Source organism: Ailuropoda melanoleuca, chromosome 11 (assembly GCF_002007445.2).
Source record: "Ailuropoda melanoleuca isolate Jingjing chromosome 11, ASM200744v2, whole genome shotgun sequence".
NCBI classification, from domain to species: domain Eukaryota; kingdom Metazoa; phylum Chordata; class Mammalia; order Carnivora; family Ursidae; genus Ailuropoda; species Ailuropoda melanoleuca.
In genome coordinates, this window is record NC_048228.1 from 85,524,042 (window position 1) to 85,551,163 (window position 27,122).

Genomic DNA, 27,122 nt, shown 5'->3' on the forward strand with positions numbered 1-27,122 from the left:
CTTCAGAAAGGCAGTGGGAAAATGTCTTGTATGTACATGGCCATATGCTTCAGCAATGCAGCAAATTTGCCTAGCTACAATTGTATTCTGGCTTTAGGTTGGGAGAGGGAGGATGCTGTAATTGCTATTGCTCACCAGTCCCAGCCAGGGGGCAAGGGAGTGTTGCAACCCCATGTTCACCAACTTAACTAGGGAGCAGGAGAACCCCATGATTGTTCTTGCTTGCTTATGCCAAGGAATGGGGAGGGTGCAACTGCCAGTGGTCTCCAGTGTCAGCAAGTGCTATAATCAGTAGTCCCTGCTCATCCCAGAAAGGTGGTAGGAGGGTGTCACATTTGAACTTGCCCATCTGTCCTAGTGGGCTACATGAAGAATTAAACAAGTGCATCTGCCAGTGCCTCTACCACCAGGGAGGGTCTCAGCTCTCCCCCACCCCTCCAGCCAGTGTTTCTGGATTAGCAAGTGAATCTCCCTCACATATAATCTCAATTTCCTATTGCACTTTGGGACCCCTGGATATCAGTCGTGTTGGTTTTCCAAGCTAGACTTTATGGGGTTTTGTCTTTCCAGTACATATCCCAAGGGCTGGGTACCTGATGTGAGACACCAACCCCTTACTGCTCTGAGAGAAGTGCCTGACTGGTGAGATCCTTCCATTTTGTGTGTCACCAGGCCAACGCAGAGAAACCATGTATCTGCCCTTTTTACCCATCTTGATGTAGTTCTTTTATCCTTTGTTGTGGAAAACAGTTCATCTAGTTCTCACATCTTTTTCAGAGGGAAATGATCCATATGTAGCCATAGATTTGGCATGTCCATTTGAAGAGTAAGTTCAGGATTTTCCTATGCAGCCATTTTGGACAAATCCACCTCACCCCACCCCCAGTCCAGTTCTTATCTCGGCATTCTTAAATTTGCATATAACATTCCCTCTGCATGGATCATTCTTCCTTATTCTCTTTCCTGCAACCTTGCTCATTTTCAAGGCTTAGCTCAAATTCTCTGTGCTCTGAATCCTTTCCCATCCCATTCCAGGCAGAATTAATCAATTCCTCCTTTATGTTTCCACCACACTTCCAGTGGTGAATTGAAGCCAGCTATTATCACTGGTGAGAGCCGATTATTAAATATTCAGGAATTTTCAAGCTGATATTTAAACTCCTATGAGCTTTAAATCAACCATGGTGAAAATACTTACACTATAGTAATGGGCAAATCAAGGTTCTTACCTTCACTCCCCATTCCCCCAGCCACCTCCCAAGAGAGCTGGTTTCCAGCACACCATTGCTTGTGCATAAATTTACTATAATATATTTCCACTTGTGTTACAGTTAAAATATCAGTCCCTCCTATGAAGTAATGAGCTCGCCAAGAGCAGAGTCAGTATCTTAATTAATTTTTCTACCTTCCAGAACTCAGGAATACTGTTTGGCAAATGGTAGGTGATATATAAATAACAGTTCAAATGAAAAAATATGCATTAAAAAATTACACAAAGTTTTTTTTTTTCCTAACTCATTTCTTATGAGAACATTAGGCACATTGTATAACCACTTAAATATATTTCTAGTTCTGCAATATGTAGAGAAATATATTTATGTGACCAGTTGTTGTGGGGATTAAACAAGATAATGGTTAGAGAGATGATTTATAAATAATAAAAATCTATTTAAAAAGCCAGATATATTGTTAATTTTATTACAATTGAGACATTTTATCCATGCTGTCAGTGTCCACAAAGTGTTAAAATTTTCTTAAAATGCTCTTTTTCGTGGACCCTCAGAGGTGGTAGGCTGCTTCAGGATGAAGCTGAACATCTGTTTCCCAGCTACTGGCTTCCAGAAACTCATTGAACTGTACAATGAACACAAACTTTGTACCATTTATGAGAAGCGTATGGCCACAGAAGTTGCTGCTGATGCTTTGGGTGAAGAATGGAGCGGTTATGTGGTCTGAATCAGTGGTGGCAATGACAAACAAGGCTACCTCATGAAGCAGAGTGTCTTGACCCATGGCCGTGTCCACCTGCTGCTGACTAAGGGACATTCCTGCTGTAGACCAAGGAGGCCTGGAGAGAGAAAGGGGAAATCTGTAGGGGGTTGCACTGTGGATGCCAATCTCAGTGTTCTTAATGCGGTCATTGTAAAAAAAGGGGAGAAGGATATTCCTGGACTCACTGATACTACTGTGCCTTGTCCCCTGGGACCCAAAAGACCCAGCAGAATCCGCAAACTTTTCAAACTCTAGATCTAAAGAAGATAATGTCCACCAGTATGTTGTGAGAAAACCCCTAAACAAAGAAGGGAAGAAACCTAGAACCAAAGTGTCCTCCAACACAAATGTCGTGTATTGCTTTGAAGAAACAGCGCACTAAGAAAAATAAAGAAGAGGCTGCGGAATATGCTAAACTTTTGGCCAAGAGAATGAAGGAGGCCAAAGAAAAACGCCAGGAATAGATTGCCATGAGACGGAGGCTGTCCTCTCTGAGAGCTTTTACCTCTAAGTCTGAGTCCAGTCAAAATGAGATTTTCTAAGGGCGACAAATAAGTAAGATCAGACATCAAAAATTTTTTTTCTTAAATTACTCATGAAAATAAATTAATAAGCAACATTGAAATTAATAACCTATTTATTATACATTCATTAATAAAATAATTATCTTTGTGAAGGAAACACTATTACTTAGCTTTTTTTTTTTTTTAAATAAACTCAAATTCTACTGGCTACATAAAACTTGCTTGTGCCACTGGATGAGAAAGGCACCATGGAAAGGAAAAGAGTGAGTAAATTATATAATTTCATTTTCCAAACTTGCAGCTCAGTTTTATCTGCTTCTTAAAATAGATGTTTGTGCATGCTTTCCTTCAAGTCTTGTTTTCCACAGTCCAATTAAATTTTTAGAAGTTTAAGTTAGTTGGAACATACATATTAGTTATAATATTGTTTTATTTTGTATTCTAAATGATTACAGCTAGATAGACTATTCTAGGAGTTGATTTGGAGCGATTTTACACTAAATTTGGGTACATCTACTTTAGAAATGTCTACATTAGATTTCTGATCAAATTAAAAATAGTAATTTCAGTTCCAATTGGAACATGAGTCAATGGGTTTATTCAATATGAATCCAACATTTGAGTGAAAAATAAGAATTCTTTTTTAACAAGTTCTCACTGACAGTTTGTTAAATTAGGACAAGTTTGCTAACACAGGGAAACATCTCTGTCATTTTTATGAGACAAATAGAAAAACTAATACTGACACTCAGATTTCAAATTGTGTAAATGAAATGCAGGGAGGAACTAGGCAATAAAGAGAGGTAAAAAAGTTAAATGTGGATTAATAGCTGTGACATTATCTAATAACTTTTTGTTGATAACTAAATTTTTTAAAAATACATATTTTAGAACTGTGAACTAAAGAATCATATATATTTATGTCTATTTTTGATGCTTCACTACTTCCTGTTAGCATTTACATGGCAATGACTAGGAAACTTCCCATTCTGTACAGAATCTTAGAACCAGCTTTTCCTTATGGTATAAAAACAATGATATAACAGTAGTTCAAACAGAAGAGTACCAAATCAGTATAAGACAATTCATTAAATATTAGGTTAAGTTATTTTTTTCTGTGAAGCATGAGAAAAATTAAGTGCAGATTAACAGTTTTGTAAGTCACACCTTTTATTTGTTGAAAAAAAACTTTGAATCAAGAGCTATGTGGGTGAAAGAATGAAAGCAAGAGATAACATGAATGCGTATGTAAATGCACTTGGCTTTTAACATGAGCAGTAGATTTATAATGATGCTATAAAGCTATGGACATAAAAGCTTTAGACTTCTTTTCTTTAAATATGTATAGAGAATTGATATCATTCAGAAGTTTTGCAGAATTCTTTCTAGGAGCTGGTTTTTGAATGGCCTACATGGCCCTACAAAATGGGGCTACAACCAGGAAGATCCAACACTCTGTTCCAGAGAAATTGCTATTGACCAGCATGTTCATTCTTCCAAAGAAGCTGGAAATTTATACTTCTATGTGAAACATTCTGATTTTTAAATTTTGCAACTAAAATCAACAAACAAAAAACCACCTAAAGGAACCCAAAGCATATATATGAGCTTACTATATCATGAAGCCTCCAGTCTCTGACTTTCTTCAAATTTCCTATATAGAAAACTGTATAATTTTCTCAAATATTTTTAAACTACTGAATGAGCAAAATGACCATTTAAAACTAAATAATTGATTCTTTTCATATCTGTGTCCCGTTATTTATAGGACTGATGCTTTTTTGAGGAAATAATTTCCAACTCCAGGTGTCCCCGAGTCATTGGGTTTAAAGGCCAGGCCTTACTTACTTACTTACTTACTTACATATTTACTTACTTGTTTAGAGTTAAAGAGAATTAGGATGAAGGACAAAGGAGTAGCAGACCAATAATAAGCAAAGGGCTAAAGATCTGATGATGTGTTAAACACTTCCGACAGGTCTGTCAAAAATAATTCAGATTAAAACAAAGCAAAGCAAACAGAATATCTCATATGTGGTCCTAATCATAAACATATATATTTTTTAACTGTATATGATTGTTTATTCTTACCTAAAAGCATTTGAAGTGACCTGTCAATTTGGCATTTTCCAAAACTAGGGATTTTAAGGATTCATCAGAGATGTACTGACTCTAAAAATGTTTTTTAACTATCAGGAATCAACCTTAATCTGACCATTTTAGTGGGCATTTTAAAAACCTGCTAGCAATGCAAGAAACATTGAAAATTAATCTGTAGGCAAAATGACCCATTTAAATATATTTTAAAATCAGTTCAAATGAGAGAACTTTTGGATGGACTTCATCCAAATTACCATTTTGACCAAGTTAGCAGCATATAAAACAGGAAAGTTGTTATGTGAAGGAAGACTTAAAATTAATGCCTTCCTACAGCTCCCCAGATCTGTGTGGAGCCCAAGAAATGTAAGAGCATAGTTTGTTCTTTTTTAACCTCACCTCGTTAATTTGAATATATAAATATATATTTCTCCAAAGAGTCCACTCATCATATTTGTGCCATTAGTCAGACTGTAAAGACCTTAAAAAGAAGATATGTAATCTCCTGGTTATTGAAATTCAGGCAGTTTCAGGAATGTCCCAAATAGTTTAAGACAAGCCAGTATTTCACAATGCTCACTTAAAATATTTTCTTTGTTTTCTGTATTTTGGCCCTGGTTTTGGAGATTGACCCAATATATTTTAAATTGCACTTTAACTTTACATGAGAAATAATTCTTTAAAAATAATAAATGTATGTATATTTTGGAATCCCAAAGAATTTTTTAAATGCTTCTCAGATATGCCCCTATCATTCTAATTACAAAATACCATGTATTCTGGGGCATGCTCTTTGAACAATTAAGATTAGCTTGTTAATTATATACATTACGGTGTTTTATTTGGTCTAATTTTACAACAAAATGAGGCAGAGATTTGTTCATGAGCATTGGTGTGTTGAATGTTATCTATCATAGTGAAACTAACAATACATTTTAAATAAATCACTTTAAATATTTGCTTTTTTATTGTAGATTACATGTTAAGTAAGTTTCACATGTTATATTTTTAGTAACTTTGTATTTTAAAATAGTTTAAGATTTATAAGAAAGTTGCAGAGAACATTGAGAGTTCCCACAAACCTCACAACCAGTTCCCTCTATTACATCTTGCAGTAGTATGGTATGTTTGTGATAGTTAATGGAAAATATTGACATATTAATATAAAGATTATATTTTATTGAATTTTGTTAGTTTTCATCCAGTATCCTTTTTCTGTTCCAGGGCCTTATCCAGCATGACTTTCAGTCATCATGTCTAACTTAGGCTCCTCTTGGCTATGATAATTTCTCAAACTTTTCTTTTGTTTATGACATTGAAACATGGAGGGTACCAGCCAGGTACTTCATAGACTGTCCTTCATTCGGGACTTCTCTAAATTTTTTTCTCATAATTAAACTGGGGATATGGGTTTGGGGAAGGAAAACCACAGGGGTAAAGTACCGTTTTTATCACATCATATCAAGGCTACATGCTACTAACATGACTCATCACAATTGATGGGATCATTCATCCCCTGGCTGAGGTCGTGTTTCTCAGGTTTCTGCATTCTAAAGTTGCTCTTTTATCCTCCTTTACAAAGTATACTTTATGGAGGGAAGTCATTAGGAGAAGTCTATACTTAAGGAGGGGGAGTTATGTTCCACCTTCATAGGAGTGGAGTATCTGCATAAATTATTTGTACTTCTGCTGCAAAAGAGATTTGTCTGTTTTTTCAATTTGTTTGCTCAATAATTTATTTATATCATGGATGTTTATTTTCCACTTTGGGCCACAATTTAGAATTACTTTATTTTTGCGATGCAAAGTTTTCCAGCTTTGACTTTTGGAAGCTCTTTCAGTTGGCTCCTATATCAAATTGGCACTCTCCCTCATCTCCCCCACACCAATTACATAATTCTCATAGTGTGTGTGTGTGTGTGTGTGTGTGTGTGTGTAGTCGATCCTTTCCTTACTTTCTGTCAATATGGGACATTCCAGGTTCAACTTGGAGTCTGCTTGTCCCTGTCCTGCTCTTCCCCCTGCTCGCTCTCTTGCACATTGATAAATAAAATCTTAAAAAAAAAAAAAAAAGAGCCAGATGTGAGGTTCTAGGACCTCTCAGTTTATCTCCTCTTCTTAGCATAATCATTCTTTCACAAAATTTAGTTGTCTCCCTAGAATTTACAATGTACACTTTTAAGGAATTTAAATCCACTTTCAAATACCCTATACCACTTGCCCTGCTGTGCAGAGTATTATGACAGAGTATTCCCAGTTCCTCCTAAGCTTTGTGACATTGATGTCTTTCATTTTACTTCTTCATGTAAGAATCAGCTGCTACATTGCTACTATTATTATTTGTTTAAACAAGTGAGAATGAGAAAAATAAGATTAATTTCTATTTTCTTTCTATTTCATTTAACCATCTTTAAACTTACTGATTTTTTTGCTTAGCCATGTCATGTCTACTGTTGAATCTGTCAAAGGCATTTTTTCTCTTTCTTACAGTGTTTTTTATTGCTAGCGTTTTCTTTTAATTTTTTTTTTCAAATTTGTATTTAAATTCTAGGTAGATAACATATAGTGCAATATTAGCTAGGGTTTTCTTTTAATTTTTTTTTTCAAATTTGTATTTAAATTCTAGGTAGTTAACATATAGTGCAATTTTAGCTTCAGCAGTAGAATTTAGTGATTCATCACTTACATATAATACCCAATGCTCAACACAGCAGGTGCCCTCCTTAATATCTTAGAATTGCCATATCCCTGGTTATAATACTCATCTATTCTTACAGTACTGCCCTTAACATATTTACTTTTTCCAACAGTGCCCTTAACATATTAATCAAAGTTATTTTAAATTCCCTCTGTGATAATTCCCACATGCTCATTATATATGGGTTTGCTTATGATGATAATGTTTCCTTTTCAGACTTTTTTTTTAATTGCCTTTTGACATGTTTTGTAATTGATTTGTTGAAAGCCAGACATGTTGTATCAGATAATAGGAACTGAGGTACATAGACTTTATTGTGAGATTTTATGTTAATCTGGCTGGGAGTCGGGGTGTGTTTAATGTTTGCTGTAGCTGTAGGTAACAGAGGATTCCTTTAATGTTCCTGTTTTGGTCTACCCTGCTGACTTTGGGTTTCCTTAAATATTCCTTCTCAGAGTCTGTATCATATAGACCTTTCTTTTTTCTTTTTCTTTTCTTTTTTTTTTTTTTTAAGATTTTATTTATTTATTGGACAGACAGAGCACAAGCAGGGGGAGCAGCAACAGTGGGAGAGGGAGAAGCAGGCTCCCCACCAAGCAGGGAGCCTGATGTGGGGCTCCATCCCAGGACCATGTCTCTTCTCTGGGTAAAGAATTCCCAAGTATGCTCAATCTATTTCCTTGAAACTCTGCCCCCTGTTGACTATGTTTTGTTTTGTTTTGTTTTGTTTTCCTTTTAGGTGATATGAGGAAGGGTGGGAATGACTAGAGTGGGAGGAATCCCCCCTCTCTTAGCTGGAATAAGGCCTAGGCAAAGTCCTTCCCCTTGGAGAATATTGATGTGTTCTTCAGAGACCTTTGGTAGATTTCACAAGGATTACTGTTCCCCTTCTCACTGCTAGAGTCATGAAGGACTCTCTCAGATACTCTCTATAAGAGCCTGATGTGGTTTCTGGGAGTTAAACACATACAAGGAGTTTCTCCCTGTCCATCCAGTACGCTCTTCAGCCTCCAGTAATTACACAACATTACAATTTAAGTATTTCTATTAGTTTAGGTCTCCAGTGGTTTCTGTACCACCTTAGCAGATTTAGGCTATCTTTCAATGGATGGGTCTGTCTCTCTAGATTTCACGGTGGCAGTTTGCACTGCAACCTCCCGTCTGTAATGGGTGCAAGAAAAAATATTATCTGCTCAGCTTTTTGTTGTTGTTTTAAGGATAAGAATGACAATTTACAAGCTCTTCCTATATTGGAGCTTAAAATGGCAAAGTAATTACTTTTTAAATATAAAAGACTATTAAACATATTGTGGGTCATTTAGTTCACAGTATTTGTAGGAACAAAAATATAATAATAGGTTATTTCCTGAATCAGGTAAAATATAACACATGGGATTATCAATTTAATAAAAATACCTCCTAAGCAGATAAAGTGACAAGTTCTCTGAAAAGACAACACATTTTTGAGTACTTGCTTAAAAAAAGAGAACACAGTTTTTTAATAATTAAGTTTCTTTCAAAAGTATGTAAATACGTTTATTCACGTAGCACCAATCTGTAGAAGTCTCCAAACCTAGGGAATATTGAGTCTGATAATTTCTATGGTAATTGCATTTATACTTAGGCTAAGGAAAGGACAATTCAATTTTAGCTTTTAGGACATTAGCTGATTTATTCAGGGGTCAAAATAGGAATGTTCTCCTGAAAAGCAGTGAATCGACTCAGTGCATTCCATACACCATATATTATTTTTTTATAGCTAAGGAGTCCTTGGTATTTTTAGGATTGCTTTTAGTTTCTACATGTGTGTGCCTCTCCCCCAGAGATTAGCAAAGAAAAAAAAAAAAAAAGCATGGTACCTGGCACTTCAGCCATTTTTCCATTGTGTGTGTGTACACTACATTTTTTACAACCGACTCTTTCAAAAATTTAAAAGGATTTCTCATAGTGTTTCTGCAACATAAGTAAAATGGGTCAGACAGTATGTGAGCTCAAATGAAAATAACTAAGGAAGACTGCCCATAGACATACTTCTCTCCTTCAGCTTTCTAAATGTATCCATCCTGCTGAATAGAGACTTTCAATAGGGGAATGAAAATACAGGCTATTGTGTAGGTGTTTAAATTGTGTGCACTGACCTAAACCAAAATTGTTAACATAATTCAGAGTCATAAGTTTTCGCAGATGAGTGTGTGACTGAAAAATGCACGCTATGTGGAATGCAGGGTGACATATTTATTCTCAACTGACTGATTAATGCAGCTGTGTCCTGCCTGTCCTATATAACTCCATATTAAAATTTCGAAGAGGACATTTCCTTAAAACAGCATGATACATCTTTTGATATAATATGACTTCATATTATACTAAGATAGTAAACTGTAGCATCCACTTTCTGTTATTTTGGAAAGGAAAAATCAAGACGGAATGCATTATGGACTAAGTCGATTACTAAAGACTTGTATATTTTAAACATTGTGTAACTGATGAAAAACGAACAGCTAATAGAAGAAAGAGGATGCAGTCACAAAATGGAATGTGAAGGTCGGCTAAATTAAGCACTCACAACAATGCAAATTTAAGAGTAAAACTGATAATCTTATTATTACGTCTACACAAGCAGTGTGTCTTTTATACTTTTTACAGGGAACGTGATGCAGACGTGGGGTGGTGATCAGTTGGTCGGTGAAATGGGCCTGAGCTTTATATTCAGTGACAGGAAAATTTGTAAATTATCCAAATGCTACAAAACCCCTAATTTTCAATGTCATTTGGTCTCCATGCTCATATTTAAGTTTGATTTAGACTGTGAAAGAAATGGCAAATACCCTAGTTGCTATGCAAAGGTCACATTTAAGAGAGAAGTATTTTTTGAGTCCAATTTTTTTTTCCTTTTTTTCCAAATTGAAATTTAGGAGGGGAGTTTTTTGGAGAAGGTCCTGGCCTGCTGACTTCAAAGAATAGATTGGGCTGGGGAGGGGGAAGGCTATAAAAAGAGAAAAAGGCTTAAATGCCTCTTTACTCCTTTAAACTGTAGCCAGAGGTTAGAAATGGAAGGGAACCTAGAAGATAATTAAGATAAATCACATCCTGAAACCTTTTAATATTTTTTGCCCTAGGATTTAGCACTTGTGATTTTAGGTTTTTTAAAAAAAACATTTCAATGATGTCTGACATTTAAACAATTGTTTTAAGAGAAGAAAATAACTGTGACAGTAAAAGATGAACTGAACCAAACTCTGGACATGAAGGACTGTAAGTGGGAATATGCAGTTGTAAAGCAGTGCACATCAAAAACACTGTGGTGACAAATAATAAGCAGACTAAGTGACTTTCAAACTATGAAACTAGGTCATATATCAGTTAAAGTGTGTATCTGTAACAACAGCATTTTGTTATCTGAATTGTTCAAGTTTGAATATTGAAGTTCAGTGTGTTGACTTTTGCTTAACTCACGGTGGTTCAGAATTTCATTTATAAGCTAACTTTCTATCCCTAAAGGACCTGACAAAAGCAAGATAAAAGCACAGATCAGCAGCAGTTCCTAGAGTCACGACTTAATCTAACGTTATTCACGTTGGATGATAATCACAGCTCATTTGCTCATTTGAGAGTCCTCCCTTTGGATCTTAAAAATAGCCTCATATAAGTCAGTCCCCTGAGAGGAATATCCACAAAAAAACACTGTTCATCTTCCCCAACCTTAGTTAATAATAAATCCCTGTCAAAGAACCCTTGGAAAAAGGTTAGATTGGGAGATAAGAAGTCTTGCAAAAATTAGTGACTTCAGGAAGGCAAAAAGAAGAGATGGAGGGAAGGGAGGTTTATGAAAGGAGTTAGTATCTGGGGAAAAAAATACATACATACACACAAACACATACTTATTAGGTACACATATACACTACATCATTAGCTCATGTTTAGACATAACTAAATATGTTGGAGGTGACCTCAAAGTTTAAACATCTATCATCAAAGGTTAGTGTTAGCCACAAACATGGGAGGTTTGTATGCACCTTGTATACACCTGTTTATATACACCTTTCATAGCAGATTTTTCTAGAGAAAATCTGAATTTAAGTAGTCTCTTGCACTTTCCCTTTTCGTTATGCCCTTGCCCCCTTTTCATGCAATTGGTCTGCATGACAATGTGTTGCTCTTTATGTCCAATTCCTTCCCCCTTGCCCAGTGAACCCATTGCTCCTACATCTGAGAATCCTCTTGCCTCAATCTCTGTGCAGCTTGTTTCTCTTCAGGCCTCTTGTGGTTTAAGAAGACATTTTAGACTATACTGTAACTTCCTGAATTAAGATCCCCCTTTCAATTACTCCTCCCTCCTTGAAGTCTGATTTTCTTCAACTCCTTTGACCAGAACTAGTCAGGGCTGACCAAGAGACATTGTTCCTGTAGCCTCTGTTCTTAGACACCTCATAAGCATTCCCTTCTTAAACTGTATTCTTTGCTTCCTACCCTGCCCCCACACATTTACAGGCACCAAGTAAGGAAATTAAGATAACACCCATGTTTATACATATCACATTGTCCTGAATTTTTACTTGAAAAATATGGTCTTTCATGCTTTGAGGATTTGAGTAGCCATCAGAATGCACCACTTAGATCTGCTGCTGCAAGAAGTGTAACTGACATCCCTACCATTTTCAAACCAAGACTCAGTTCTTTCAAGATGCTTTTAGCCAGGGACTGAGCATGGCTGGCCCATTCTTACAACTTGAAACAACTTTGGCTGAAGCACACTCACCTGTATGCCCTCATGAGCCTTTCTTGGAACTACACTGTAGTTCAAGACTTAATATGCATTCCCCTTTCTTTCCCTCTTTATTCTTTATGGGTGTTTAACCAGTCATTTTTTTTTTCCATATCTAATCCAGGCTGATTTTTGCTTTTTGGAAGACCCATAAGACATAAGAATATAGAAAAACTTTTTTTAAACGAATACAGAATATGTGGTCTCCCTTCCAAGTATCATGTCCATTAATGAATTTTAATGTAAAGTAGTAAACAATTTCATGGCTACTTAAGTTGGAAGCATTTGGAATGAAATACCAATTCTCTAGAGTACCGGTTATGATTTTAGACTATCCCTTCCAGTCATTGTTTTCTAAAATTCTGAAATAAAAATATCAATAATTATCTCATATAGGGCTGTTGTCTAGAGGAGGTTTCCTACATATAGTAAACATCCATTAAGTGGTAAATTTAAAAGTAATGATTGAAGAATCAGGCATCTTCAGGAAATTCATTTTGGATACTTGAAAGAATGGCTTTGAAATGCAAATTTTATATAACTCTCTGGGACTGGGGAAATGGCAATTTGAATAGACAGAAGAAAGATTGTCATGGTTGGCAAGATCTCCTGGAATTACCTCTTCAACGTTAAGATTTCCTGAAAACCTTGGGTGGCTGAAGTCCTGACTTGCTCTCAGGGATTTCACTAGGTCTCACTTTTTAATAGGAAAGAATCACAATCTCATGAAAAATTTATCATTAGGACCCCTACAGGCCTGTGGAAACTGAACTTTTGAAATTTTAACTTTGTGTTTTTGCTTGCACTTGAAGGATTATAGAAATGACCTCATTTTTATTTTTTTATTTTTTTTAAAGATTTATTTATTTATTTTTATTTTAGAGAGCAGAGGGAAGGGGCAGAGGGAGAGGGAGAGAATCTCAAAGACTCCGTGCTGAGCATGGAGCCAGAAGTGGGGGTCAGTTGGCCCACCCCAAAATCATGACCTGAGCCAAAATCAAGAGGCAAACATTTAACTGAGCCACCAAGGTGCCCCAGAAATGACCTCATTTTTAAGTAGTCCTAGTCTTAAGCATGATAATTTGGGGTAATTAGTGCTGTGTCCTCAGGTTAACCCTCAGATAACCTGACTAAAGTGAAAGGAAATAAACACATGGCAATTCAGAATTTTTGCAAGGTTTAAATATAATGAAACAACATTTAAAAGAAATAATACATTTGCATTTTATTTTATTTTATTTTAAGGTTCTATAAAATAGAACTTTAATATTTGATGCGAATATTTAATTATTGCAAATTCTTAGTCATATATGTGAAGAATGAGATATAGCAAACATGAAATGTCCTTCTAGTTTAAGAACACCATGATATGCATGACAGAAGAGAGGTTTTGAGGTCAAGTCTGTCATTTCATATAATGTGACTTCCTTAAAGATTAGATGGTAATGCAGGTCAGTGATAAGAAGATAATGGGCCATGTACATTCAGACAAGAAGTTAACACTTAAAGAACTAATTTGGCTTCTTTTTAAGTATCAGAATTTAGCCACACCTTGATTAAGGAGTAAAAAATGTTGCCAATGGGAGGAGTCTGTGTTGTGTGAATGGAAGTCTCAGTTCTTGGATTCCTTATGAAAAAATTTATATGGGGATCCACACTCGAATAAAGACAGCCAGGAAGTAGCAAGCACAAAGCAGTTTATTAAAGCAAAAGTATCGTGTCAAAGTGGAAAAGTGGGCAGGTTCCCTGAGGTGGAACAGGACTGTAGGTGGTTTTGGGATTGGATATTCGTTGGGTCTTTCTGGGCTGGAAGGAGCTGTGACAGACAGTGGGGTGGTCTCTAACGGAGGCTGCTTCTAATCAACTCCCACAGGTTGGGAGAGGGAGTCTTTGACCCTAGAAGGTTTGTACCAGAACCATCATGGGGGCCTTTCTCTACGGCAGGAGTGGTGGTTGAAGAGAAAAGTGTATGCTCTGCACGTCTGGCTCTTGGTCTGTTAGCTCCAAGGTCTTGGAAACCAGGAGGTCAGGATGTTGAGCCCCCTGGGCTTCTAAGGTGTAAGCCATATAACACGGTCTTGGCCTCTAGCTCCTGTTTCTATCATTCCCCCTTCAAGGACCTGGACCTGTGTTTTAGGGTGTTCCTGCCACTGCTCATGTCTAGCTTCTACCTAACAAAAACAAGGTGTTACCTCCTAGAGTACTGGTGCTATCTAAGATGATAATTCACAAATGAAAACAACACTGAAAAGAAAGTGGACAAATTCTTTAACAGATATATCAGTAATTATATTCTGAAGAATACAGTGATGCTGACTGAACAAACACATATTATTTTAGTAGATTTAGTAAGTTAGAAATTCCCTGGAATACTGGCAGAAATCAGTTTCAATGGACTAAAAAGCAGGAACTTTCTGAAAAAATGGATTAGTAGCAACATAACTATACTGTATATGAATACACTGCAAGTTGCTGAGATTAAGAGAATAAACAGGAAAAAGTTAAGTAGCTTTTTATTAAAAATTTTTAGAAACTCATGATCAAATAGTACAGTTGAGGGCTAGGCATGAGATACTACACCCAAGAATAATATTGACAATTTAGAAGGATTTTTTTTCCTCATAAACCAGATATTGGAAGACTTTTCTGTAGATGTGCAGATAGTAAATAATTTAGGCTTTTCAGGCCCCTTATGGTCTTTGTTCCACACTACTGTGTTTCTTTTCTTTAACAACCTTAAATACTTTTAAAACTTTCTTAGCTGGAGGTGGAGCATACAATGACCAAGGCCCAGATTTGGCTCAAGGGCTGTAGTTTGCTGACCCTTGATTAGTATTCTTGAAATACAGATACTCACACTCTCCACAGAAGGGGTGCAGCACATGACAGAGGATAAATGAACTGTCCTGAGATAATGAGTTCAAAATAACAGAAAACTCTTATCACCAGGTTCTAGGATATCACACATCTTCGTAGAGAGGACTGGAGCATCTATGAATGAGAAACTTACCTGATTGGACTATCATATGGAAATGCAATCAATACTGTACACCCACTTCCACCTTCTAGCTGATACATTTGATTCTAGGTTTCTGTTCTTTCCTTTGCCTCCTTGCCCCTTTCACAGATACAAAACGGTTTGTGATTTTTAACAGATGACTGAATACATTTCCCCTGATCTTATTTAACATAACAGATGAAGGAAAAAAATTGGTAAAGAATTTGTAGTTATGATGCAATTTTCATTTCTTATTTTCCATTGAGAATAATTTGACATGGCTTAAATTGAATATAGCAGAATTGTCTACACTAACTTGAAATTAGAAGACTGCTTTACTTTGAGATATCTTAACAAACATAGAATTATCTACATTACATCCATAGAAAAGAAGGCAAAGGCCTTAATTGCTTTTAGTGTTTCTACCCCACAAATCAAGGGAAAGATTTTAAAAGAGCATAAAAGAACATATTTTTGTGGCATTCTGAAATACCCCTATTTGGAATGCTAATTATAATCAGCACACATATTACAGTGTTTCATCTAGAGAATAATATATTTCACTTTTGACCTTGTAGCATTCTATGATGTCCTTATGCAGAATTCCCATTTCCCTGACAAAGGAGGCCAGAAAAGAAGTCTGTTGATGGATGTTGAGAGCTTCCTGTGGATACACAGCATAATACTTTTTGATCAGTCTGGATGATACATTTTATGCAAGATACCCCACTTAAATAGATGTGATTCTAATCCTTAAATGATTGCAGTTTCCAAACAAAATAAGAAAGAAAGAAAAAGGAAGGGAGACGACATGTAAGAAGTGAAAAAGAGAATTAAATTATAACTCAACAGAAGAAAAGAGAAAGCACAAGGAAGTGTCTTCACTTCTTAAGATGGGTTTCAGAATGTATGAACTAAACATTAACAATACAAAAGTAATACAAAATGACAAGCAAAGGCACAAGAAACAGGATAAAAGCAATTTAAATTTTTCTATTTGCTTGATGACTTTGAGCAAACCATGTATTTTATAGTTTCTTTTTCTGTTTGAGAGTGACAATGATGGTTGAATTGAACCTGTGTGTTCGACAAATACACTTGGATATTTCTGACATTTTAGCAAATTTGTGTTGCATTGATAGCACCAATTTTATGGAATATGATAGGACCATCTGGAACAGGCCTAGTACCATAGCCACTAGTCACATGTGGCTAGTGCAACTAAAGAATTAAATTTTAATTAAGTTTATTTTAATTTAAAGTTAAAAATTAAAGCACTGATACTGTTTTTGTGGCACAACATTGCTCTTGTGGCTAGATTTACATTTCACTTTAACCATAGCATTATGTAAAATGATGTCACTGTATTGTAGTGCCCATGTTGAACTCAGGCATTGTTTCTAGGATTACAAAAAAACATATCACCAATCTAGTTAGTGTCCACAAATTCTATTGAATTGTTTTTTTAGATGCAAGGGTATAGGATTGTAATGTGTTTTCTAAATATTTTATGAGACAGTGTGAGTTACAGTGCTGCCTATATAAATTATAATCAGTAATCAAATGGAAAAATTGGACCCCTGCTGGCCCAGTCAGAAGAGCATGCAACTCTTGATTTCAGGGTCGTGAGTTGGAGCCTCACGTTGGGTGTAGAGATTACTAAAAATAAATAAACTTTAAATGGAAAGATTATTCTAATTATAAAAAAAATCTCCAAAATAAAAAAAAGTATGACAAAACTTTAAATTTTGAAACAAAGGCATAGTACCTATGCAGAATAGAGTTTGTACTACGACCTCTCTAACGGTAATGAAAAACAAGATCAGAAGAAGGTTTGATGCATATTTCACAATTAGTGGCCATTGCAATTTGCTGTGACAGAACAAAATGAAAAAAAACTCTTGGGGGAGATAATATTAAAAATACTAAGATGTGCAATAGTAATAGATGTTTTAAGCAAAAAGGTAAATTCCTTGAGACATTGCTTCTCAACATTCGAAAAATTGATAAAATTGATAACCTGAATTCAAAATCAAATGTCCAAAAAAAGTTTGAATGATTTTAATAGGGTATGAACTTACACTTTTGGCCAGCCATAAAATAGATAATATGTAGGTTTAAAAGTCATTTTTGAGTGATGGTATAAGAAGTTGTTATTTCAGTTGTGGTTAATTTGAAAGAAAATTATGGAAAGGTTAAAAAAGATAGCCTACAAAAAGTTTTTTTTAAAAAATTCAATGAAGGAGCCAAGCAGTTGCCAGTGGAATGCATTTTTTTTTATAATATGAAAAGTCAATTGATTCAAAATTCTAATAACTCTTTTTAGCTTTAGATGAGTCATGTTTCGTCTTAAAGGACTTCCAAATATCAATGAGGACTATTAATGGAACTCATGGGATAGGGTTTTTTAAATTTTTTATATCTGCCAAAAAAATTTTCAGTGAGATAAGAAAAAATAGTTTCTACTATGACACAAGACACTTTATTATATTAGGTCAAATGTCCAGATTTATTCAATTTTAAGACAAGAGACTGATGTTTTCCTTATTGCTTCATTTCACTCTTTAAGGCATATGGAAAATATTTGTGCTCATTGATTGGAAGCAGACTCTATGAAAATAGTCACAGCCTTAATGGTTAATATCATTGCATAGATACATGCAAATGTATGAATCATCACCAGTTAATGAAACTGTTGAAAGAAATAAGATAATGATGACTTGTACTTTGCCAAAACTCAAAGTTTTAGAAAGATTCGCCAGATTGTTAATTCCAATTCAAGATTTTCTTGAAACAAAAAGAATGCTTGCTAAATATTCCACAATGAAAGGCAATTAAAAAAATTACAGTGTGATTTACATTTTCTCACCAACACCTAACAAAGATGAATATTCTAAATTTGAAGTTCTGTGGAAAGAAAAACTTTGTGTTACCTAGCTAGACAGGTAGGATGATTTATGATTAAATCTCAACTTTTCCTACAGTAATAATAATTTTACATAATTTTCTGACATGAATCAATAGAAAAGAATTTTCATTGTGACCAACAGCATTATGTAAATTGACTGTAAAACTTCAAGAAAAATTCGAAGACTATTTTGTTGGTATTCATAAATTCAGAACTGCTTTTCAATTTATACATTATTTGAATTGAATGTTAATACAGTAAGTTGACACAAGAATGAATTTATGTAATTAACAGAATAAATGTAATTTTAAAATTGATGATTTTGCTTCAAGCCAAATCAATTATTTTTTTTAAAAGACCAGCTTTCTCAAATAAATGCAAATATTAAAGGGAAATTATTTCTGATAGTCAATTCTTTATCAGAAAACTATATATTTTATATATTTAGATGCCTAAGTTTATATATTCATCTGTAAATTCTGTGAAATTTAAATAGAGGTAACATATTTCTGATGAAAATGTAGCATCTAAATTGAGATGTGCTGTAAGTATAAAATGTACACTGGATTTCAATGACAATACAAAAAAAGAATGTAAGATAACTCATTTTTATATTGATTCTTGATGAATGATAACCCTTTGAATATGTTGGGTTATAAAACATACGTTAATAAAATTAATTTCATTTGTTCCTTTTTAATTTTATATGAAATGATCAAAATTACACTCTTGATTCACATTTTATTTCTATTGGATAGCGCTAATGTTAGGCATATTAGAAAATCAATGCAAAACATAGGCTGCAGTCTTTGTCACAGCATTGCTCAAAGATCAATAACAGGAACAAAAACACTCAAACTGTTTTCTCACTGTTTAACCATTGATTTTTGCTTATAGAGCATTGAAGATATTTTTCCACAGGTGTGTATATTTATTTGTTTTGTTTAACAAGCAGTGAACAAAATAAGACCTTGAAAATCACAGTTTAAATCTTGGCCTTTTCACTTAAAACTCTTCTAGACAGAACAACACTTCTCTGGTTCACATTATGGAATTCATAATATCTACCCTATAAGGTACTTCCACAACTACCAAGGGGGAGAATTAAGAATATGTAGTTCTAACCATTAAATTTTTCTATAAGCTACATAAAGATTTTATTGGGCAGCTGGATTTCCTGCCTACAGAGATATATACTTCATAAACCTTCTGCTAGCCAAGGCGATGTAACATATAATCAAATGCTATCTCTATCTTTATCAGCAAAGGAAAATTTAAGGCATATATTTTGAACAATAAAATCAAATATGTATATATAGAGAAATATTATGCTTAATAATAATTCATTTTATTCATGGGTTTCAGAAGGAGAAAAATCCTAAAATTTTCTTTTAAGATTTAGTAAAAATCTCCAAATACTTAGAAATTATACAGCATACTTCAGAATAACACGAGTCAAAGAAGAAATCTCAAAAAATCTAAAAATATTTAGCTAAATGACAATGAAAAACCAGCTTGTCAAAATTTGTAGTGAAAGCAGTCCTTAGAGGGAAATACATACCATTGAGTGCATATATTAGAAAAGAAGAAAGGTCTAAAATCAATCATCCAAGCTCCCATTTTTAGGAAACTTCTGTTTTAGGAATCTTAGGAAACAAGAGCAAATTAAATCCAAAGTGAGCAAAAGAAAAGAAGTAATAAAAATTAAAGTGGACATTAATGAATTTAAAAGTAGGAAATCAGGGATGCCTGGGTGGCACAGCGGTTAAGCGTCTGCCTTCGGCTCAGGGCGTGATCCTGGGGTCCTGGGATGGAGCCCTGCATCAGGCTCCTCCCCTGGGAGCCTGCTTCTTCCTCTCCCATTCCCCCTGCTTGTGTTCTCTCTCTCACTGGCTGTCTCTATCTCTGTTGAATAAATAAATAAAATCTTAAAAAAAAATAAAAAAATAAAAGTAGGAAATCAATAGAAAAAAATCAACAAAACCAAATGCTGGTTCTTTGAAAAGATTTCTAAAATCAATAAGTATCTAGCCAGGCTAACAAGGACAAACAAACAAAATGACACGAATTACGCCAGAAATGAATGGGGAAAAAAAAACCCACTACAGATTTCAGGGACATCAAAAAGATAATAAAAGAACATTATGAATAACTCTGTTCACCAATTTGATAACCCTGGTAAAGTAGACTAATTCCTTGAAAGATATAATCTGCCAAAGAAATAGATGACAATTGGAAAAGTCCTATATCTATTGAAGAAATTTAATCACCAGTAAGCCCTAATAAAAGTGAGTGAACCCTAATGTAAACTGTGGATTTGGGGTGCTAGTGATATGTTAATGTAGGTTCACAGATTGTAGCAAATGACCACTCTGATGTGCGTATTATTTGGGGAGGCTATGCGTGTGTGGGAACGGGGTATAAGGGAACTCTAAACTTTCTGCTTGATTTTGCTGTGAATCTGAAACTGCTCTAAAAAATAGCATATTTGAAAGGAAAATATGAAAAAATTAATTCTGAAAATCCAGGTTGATTGAGCTCAACATTTTTTTTAAAGATTTTATTTATTTATTTGACAGAGATAGAGACAGGCAGCGAGAGTGGGAACACAAGCAGGGGGAGTGGGAGAGGAAGAAGCAGACTCCCAGCAGAGGAGCCTGATGTGGGGCTCGATCCCAGAACACCGGGATCACGCCCTGAGCCGAAGGCAGACGCTTAACCGCTGTGCCACCCAGGCGCCCCAATTGAGCTCAACATTTAAACTAGACACTTTTCTACAAAATTGCATGTTGCCTGTTTTCTACCATATTCCATGTTGCCTGTTAATAGAACCTAAAAGGACAAACTGGAAAAAGAAGTATGTAGGAAGGTCATGGTGGAAGGTCAAAGGAAAAATAAAATTCTTAAGATTGAAAGTAGGAAATAGAAGAAACACCTTGGTGAAAATTTTTGACCATTTTCAAGATAAATGGACCTACTGTTCATGAAAAATTTCACTTGTCTAAATCAAGTTCTTTATTTCAAAATAACCAAAAGACTGATGCAAAAATCAAATAAACAAATTGCATCTGCCATCCTGCTGTGTGGAAGTAGAAAATTACAAATATAACCAAATTTCCCTTAGGGATTCCATCCATTAAGGACTTTGACACACCTGCTCTGCCAGCCAGCCTTAGCTTAAAAACCAAGTGTTGGGACATCTGGGTGCCTCAGTTGGTTAAGCGTCTGACTTCAGCTCAGGTCATGATCCCCGGGCCCTGGGATTGAGCCCCTCATTGGGCTCCTTGCTCAGCAGGGAGTCTGCTTTTCCCTCTGCCTGTTGCTCCCCCTGCTTGTGCTCGCTCTCTCTCTGACAAATAAAAAAACACAAACAAAAACAAGTGTTACCAGGGGTGTATGCTCCTATGATATGTAGGTCAGTTGTTTCTAACTGTAGCGAAGGGGTATCACAGAGACTGTCATATCACTTTCACTGTCTGTACACAGGAAATTTATGTTACTGGGACCCAGCAAAAATGGACCAATGATGAGTAATTAAAAAGAAAACAGAGACTTGGATTTGGGTTCCAGTACTCACTCTATCAGATCTGTTTGGCCTTGACCAACTATTCATTGGCTATTATGAGGATGAAATGATATGTGTGAGTAGCAATTTTTAAAATGTTAATTTCTACAGTAAGTATTAAAGTTTATCTTTTGGACTTTAATGTTCGCTTACAGTCATCATTGTGTCATCATGGTTTTTTTAGGAAGCTATATAAAGAGAAAGAACCCTTTTGGTTTTGGTTGACTTCAATTTTAACAAATTCTTTTACAGACAAGGACCTATTAGGCAAGTTATGATCTCTTATTGGCTTATATAAAAACAAATAATAAATCTAAACCCTGAGGCAGTTTATGCTCTCTTACATAAAATCTAGTGTGTGTGTGTGTGTGTGTCTGTGTGTGTGTGTGTGTGTGTGTATTCTTAAGTATACATACTATAGATACATACAAACACACACCACACACTCTATAGGGAAGTGCATACTATTTCCTTTTAAATGAAATAATGCAAAAATAACTAAGATATACTAATTATTACTTGGTATATGTCAGACACTGGAATAACATTCTATGATGGATGTAATAAGAGGATCAATATTTTTTTTTACAAATAAATATCATTAGCCCCACTTTTACAAATAAACATCATTAATCCGACTTTTAAAATGAGGAAACTGAGGCTCAGAATGTTTAAAGAACTTGCACAAAGGCCTTCTTGAACTAAGGTTGCTGTTTTGAGTCTTGGAAAACCTCATACTCCTTTTCAGCGGCATCCTTCAACGAAGTATTTTGTTTGTGGACTTTTTAATTGTTTCATATGGCCTCGCCTTTTGAGAGACAGGTATGGTGATATAGTTCAAAGAACTTTTGATGGGTCGCTTCCTGCCTGTCTGCACTCTACTGACTGAGAAGTAGGAGGCACAGAAGTCTTGCTCATTTCTTTCATTGAGGGAAGAAATAATAAATCATACTACACCTCGTTTTATGTTGCAAAACTGCCTAAGAGCATCATGTTTTCAGCATTATATTGAACCTAATGTAATTGCAAATATGTAGTTCGCTAGCAAAGGCGAGGTTTTCTTCAATTCTTTACTCATCTTGTGGAAGCCGCTCAGCATTTGTGCAGCACAAATCATTATAATAGATTAGAGAAGCAGAGGATGGCTTAGCAGTGTTTTTTAGTACAATATAAATAATAAACACAAATAATAACTTAAATGAGTATTGGTGGTCATTAGACTTCCCATGGCTCAAAAAACAAATTATACCAACAGCTTTAATTTGCATCATAAAACAAAATTATTTTTAAAATGTATAATGAGGGGCGCCTGGGTGGCACAGCGGTTAAGCGTCTGCCTTCGGCTCAGGGCGTGATCCCGGCGTTACGGGATCGAGCCCCACGTCAGGCTCCTCTGCTGGGAGCCTGCTTCTTCCTCTCCCACTCCCCCTGCTTGTGTCCCCTCTCTCACTGACTGTCTCTATCTCTGTCAAATAAATAAATAAAATCTTTAAAAAAAAAAATAAAAAAAAAATAAAATGTATAATGATGTTGAAAATAAGTATAATCTTGAATAATGATTTTTCACCTAAAAGTATAATCACAAATTTATGTAAACTAATCATTATGTATATTTTCAAGTATGTCTTTTCCCATAACCCATTTGTCTGACAAGCTATTTCTTTTTTTTTTTTTTTAAAGATTTTATTTATTTATTTGACAGAGAGAGACAGCCAGCGAGAGAGGGAACACAAGCAGGGGGAGTGGAAGAGGAAGAAGCAGGCTCATAGCAGAGGAGCCTGATGTGGGGCTCGATCCCAGAACACCGGGATCACGCCCTGAGCCGAAGGCAGACGCTTAACCGCTGTGCCACCCAGGCGCCCCTGACAAGCTATTTCTTAACACTGCAGGGAGACACCACAGAAAATTCAGTAAGAATTTTTTTTTAAGAATTCATATAATAAAATATAGGATTTCGTTAAGTCTTAAAACGTAGAGTTCCATTTTATGTTGTTCTGCAGATGTCACTTTTTAAAAATAAACCTATAATTTTCTTCATATTAATCATATTTTCATATTTTTTTCCTTTATAAATCCTGCTCTCCATGTCCCCTCTAATCCTATTCTTCAGTGACAATAACAAAACTGCTGAAAAAGAAAATCCTCCATTCTAAATTATGTGTAACATTAATGTTGGGATGTCAGTTTAAGTGCCTTGTAAAAATGCATGAAAATAAAATGTGAGTGCAACAGAAAACTTTAGGTCCCAGGTCAGAAAATTCTAGTATTCCTTGCTTCCATTTGAGGATAAGAAAAAAAAATGCCACAAAGTTGAAAAAGAATGTTGTGTAGGTATTACACCAAGTTTTCTTAATAAACTTGAATAGGTGTTGCCATGAAGCATGTAGAGAATCTGAAAGTTTCCGGCTGTCTTGGGAGCACAGGCATTTTTATTAATATTAGAAATGTAGCACCTTCAGATAGCAGAAGGTGATCCTGGACTTACTATTTCCAGGCCCTGGAAATTCTTGTTGTTTCTCCTGTGGACGTTAGGACGGACAACAGCTGCACCCCTGTCATCCTTCACCAAAAGTGTTTTGTCCTTTGTTCTGGTGTAGGGTGAGTTGAGGGGAAAATGAAAAATGTCTTTATTTTACCCATTAATTTTTAGTATTACGAAGTTTGAATTTCTAATAGCAGTTTGAAATATTTCTGCTAGAGAGTGCAAGGACAGAAAAATGCATACATGCATATATGTAGACAATCTCCTCTATCCGTATCTATATCTGTATTCCTTTGTTGAAAGAAGTGAAAGCAGGAGTAAATTAGGATAAGTATTGAATTTGATCTGAGTTGTATAACTTTCCTCCCTATGACTGGACAGGCCTTCAGATTTAGAATTTGGAGAAATTATTTTTTAGGTTGTCAGTTTTATAATACAGAACATAATTATTATCAAATAATACTAATGAAGATAAAATCCATATGGTCTATCACACAGAACCAAAATACACCATTTCAATTTATCCTTGTAACATAAACTTCAAATTTTCTAACTTTGTTCAACTAAATTTGCAAGCCTAATGTTGCATTAACTTTTACTTAAGCTAATTCTTACCTCATTTTCCCATTTGTATTTAAAAAAGCTCTTAGTGTTGAAATTCTATCCCTATTTAAGCAAATATCTTCCAATAAAACTACTCTCTTGAATTGGATTATTTGCCATACAGTGCTTTATTTCCTCTTCCTAAATATTTGATAAACATTATCTGGAACCAATTAACACATTGATCATTTCGATGTTTATTAAAATCCTCTTAATGACTTTTAAAGAAGAAACATGGTTGTATTTACAAACATTATATAGCGCATTAATCTAGGACATCATGCAGAGAGAAAAAGAGATTTAAGGCATAATTCATTGGTTGTATAAAAGAGAGTTTCGTTAGCAGCTTGGTGAAATATTCTCAGAATACTGTTATAAATATAATAACAATGTTCTGGTAGAGAAGTCAAGACAGCTTAGGGAATTGGTAAGGAGTTATGGGTGAAATTCTCAAAGGGTGCTACAGAGGCCCCAAGAAGGGGCTTAAATGCACTGGAGCGCAGTAAGCAGCTGCAATTGATTTAGCAAGTAATAACGCGGAACACAGGGAAGGAAAGAACAGAGGAACGCATAGCACTTCTGTCCTGGCTTCGGTGTTTTTCTGAAGGCCAAGGGCATAATTCTGCCAAACTTTGGAGGTTGTTTTTCTTCTTAAAAAAGTATCATTTTGCTTTTTGACTATGTGTCAGTGTTAATACAACCATGTGATGGCTGCTCTCTCTCAAGAAGGGCATAAGACATGAGACTGTCTTGTGTAAATGGAGACTCAGAACGTTCCTTTCCTGTACTCTGCTATGCATTAAGAAATGGTTTTCATCTTTTGCTTCACCTTCTCAAGGATGAAGGTACGCAAGTCAGCCATTTTGTTCCGTAGCTCGGGTCTTGATGGTGACAGGACTAGGAAGAAGCCGCAATACGTGGTATAGTTAACGCTCTTACCTTTGCTCTTGGAGACAGTTGTAACTAGTGTATCTGACAACATGCGGCGTTGCTTCACAGCCCCATATGTTAAGAATGATTTCATGCAGTCATTTAAGGATAACCTTCCCCGGCTGCCTAAAACTCAGCAGGATTTCAGGGACTGGAGGGTCATAGTTCTTCTGGTTCAGACAGCTATGGTGACCCCTTCAAATGCCTCACAGAGATTGGGCTGTCACACCTTGTCAGGTGGTCTATGTTTTCAGAGCTTTATCCTTGTAAAAGATTTAAAGTATTCTCATTGCTGTAGAATCTCTTTGGTCACATCTTCCAGCTTTTTCCCTTTATATGGCCTTTTCTCCATCCGAACAGTCCATCACTGTTTATAGACCAGCTCCTGCAGCATCTTACTGTGACACCACTATTCATACAATCTCCTCAGACAAAAACCTGTCCGTCCTCATACCAACTCCTCCCTTCATCTCAGCCCATTGAAATCAGGCTTGTTATTCAAAGCTCAATCCATATGCTACCTACATATTAGGAGCCTACAACTAATTCTAATTGTATTAACTATGTCATATATTAGTTTTTTGTTTTTTTTTCTTACCTGTACCAGTTAAAATAGGCAATGTATTACAGTGATTGAGTTGCAGTCTGGAGTCTATATGCACTCAAATCTGGGTTGCTAATCTTAGTAGACATGTGATATTAAACAAGTTGTCTGACTGCTGCACTTTAGTTTCCTCATCTGTAAATTAAAATAATAGTACCTAACAGAAAGGATTTTTAAGACAATCAAATTGAAGTAATATGCATAGCTACCTAGAGGCATATTCAGCACAACCTAAATGTTACAGCATTAGAAATCACTGTTAGTGCTCTTGGATGTACTGCTTATTCACATGTAAGGCACTTGTCAATCATACAGAACTCTAAGAAAGAAGCATTTTGTTGTCTCAGTAATTGTATCATCTATAAAAATTTATTTCCTTATACACATTGATCCTTCAACAAACATTTGTTAAGTTCAGTCCATTGTGAAACAGTCTCAGGTAGTAATTTTGAACTCTTTGGAAGGGGAAACTATCCCTTCTCTGGATCTCTCAATATGTTTTTACCATAAGCGTTGATAAATGGTATTTGAAAGACCGAAAGACTTAATGAAGGGAGGAAGACAGAGAATCTCAAGCAGACTCCCCACTGAGCACAGAGCCCCAGGTGGGGCTTGATCTCACAACCCTGAGATCATGACCTGAGCCTAAATCAAGAGTGGGATGCTTAACCAACTAACAAATAAATGACCCAATGTAATAGGTTAAAATATTTAAGAGACATTTCAAAAAGCCTCAGTTTCTCCCTTCATAATCAGGCAAAGTCAGTATTGTACCAATTTGACAGATGAGGAGGTTTTAGTCAAAGAAATGAAGTCAAGGTCACAAAGTAGTCAGAGGCAACATTGGGTATCAAAGCAGAGTTTGAACAGCGATCAAAGCCCACACAGTTTTCTACTGCATTACATTTAGAAATGACTTACAGGAAGTAAGCTCATAAGCATGATTTAAGTCAAGA

The 27,122-nt window shown here is 35.4% G+C and overlaps 1 pseudogene; it reads left to right on the plus strand.

Moving 5' to 3' along the window:
- The first annotated feature begins 1,803 nt into the window (after positions 1–1,803).
- Positions 1,804–2,534, plus strand: LOC109490602 (annotated as a pseudogene).
- Positions 2,535–27,122: the final 24,588 nt, after the last annotated feature.